Raw genomic sequence first — 1,306 nt, 5'->3', positions numbered from 1 at the left:
GTTACATCAAAACCCCCTGAATACTTGTCTGTGAGCATTTACAGTGAATCCTTCATCGAAACTGCTTGTCAACACCTTCTGCTCCTCGTTGGGATCGACATTCTTATTTATCGAAAATACTACGATACACCCCCTATACTTGTGGGTCATCAGTTGCTTTCAACTTGTAACATGTATATCTCATGGATATTGTCAACATAGAGTAATATAATAAGTGCAATAAGCAAGTATGTAGGAATCAATGCACAGTTCACACAAGTGTTTGCTTCTTGAGGTGGAGAGAAATAGGTGAACTCGACTCAACATTGAAAGTAAAAGAATGGTCCTCCATAGAGGAAAAGCATCGATTGCTATATTTGTGCTAGAGCTTTGATTTTGAAAACATGAAACAATTTTGTCAACGGTAGTAATAAAGCATATGCATCATGTAAATTATATCTTATAAGTTGCAAGCCTCATGCATAGTGTACTAATAGTGCCCGCACCTTGTCCTAATTAGCTTGGACTACCTGGATTATCACCGCAATACATATGCTTTAACCAAGTATCACAAAGGGGTACCTCTATGCCGCCTCGTACAAAGGTCTAAGGAGAAAGCTCGCATTTGGATTTCTCGCTTTTGATTATTCTCAACTTAGACATCCATACCGGGACAACATAGACAACTGAGATAATGGACTCCTCTTTTAATGCTTTAAGCATTCAACAACAATTAATTCTTTTCTCATTAGAGATTTGAGGATGTTTGTCCAAAACTGAAACTTCCACCATGGATCATGACTTTAGTTAGCGGCCCAATGTTCTTCTCTAACAATATGCATGCTCAAACCATTCAACTCAGTGTAGATCGCCCTTACTTCGAGACAAGACGAACATGCATAGCAACTCACATGAAATTCAACAATGAAAAGTTGATGGCGTCCCCGAGTAAACATGGTTATCGCACAACAAGCAACTTAATAAGAGATAAAGTGCATAATTACATATTCAATACCACAATAGTTTTTAAGCTATTTGTCCCATGAGCTATATATTGCAAAGGTGAATGATGGAATTTTAAAGGTAGCACTCAAGCAATTTACTTTGGAATGGCGGAAAATACCATGTAGTAGGTAGGTATGGTGGACACAAATGGCATAGTGGTTGGCTCAAGTATTTTGGATGCATGAGAAGTATTCCCTCTCGATACAAGGTTTAGGCTAGCAAGGGTTATTTGAAACAAACACAAGGATGAACCGGTGCAGCAAAACTCACATAAAAGACATATTGAAAACATTATAAGACTCTACAACGTCTTCCTTGTTGT

The sequence above is a fragment of the Lolium rigidum genome, chromosome 6 (genome assembly GCF_022539505.1).
Source record: "Lolium rigidum isolate FL_2022 chromosome 6, APGP_CSIRO_Lrig_0.1, whole genome shotgun sequence".
NCBI lineage: Eukaryota > Viridiplantae > Streptophyta > Magnoliopsida > Poales > Poaceae > Lolium > Lolium rigidum.
The sequence above is the reverse complement of the archived record's forward strand: the minus strand, read 5'-3'. Positions refer to the sequence as shown.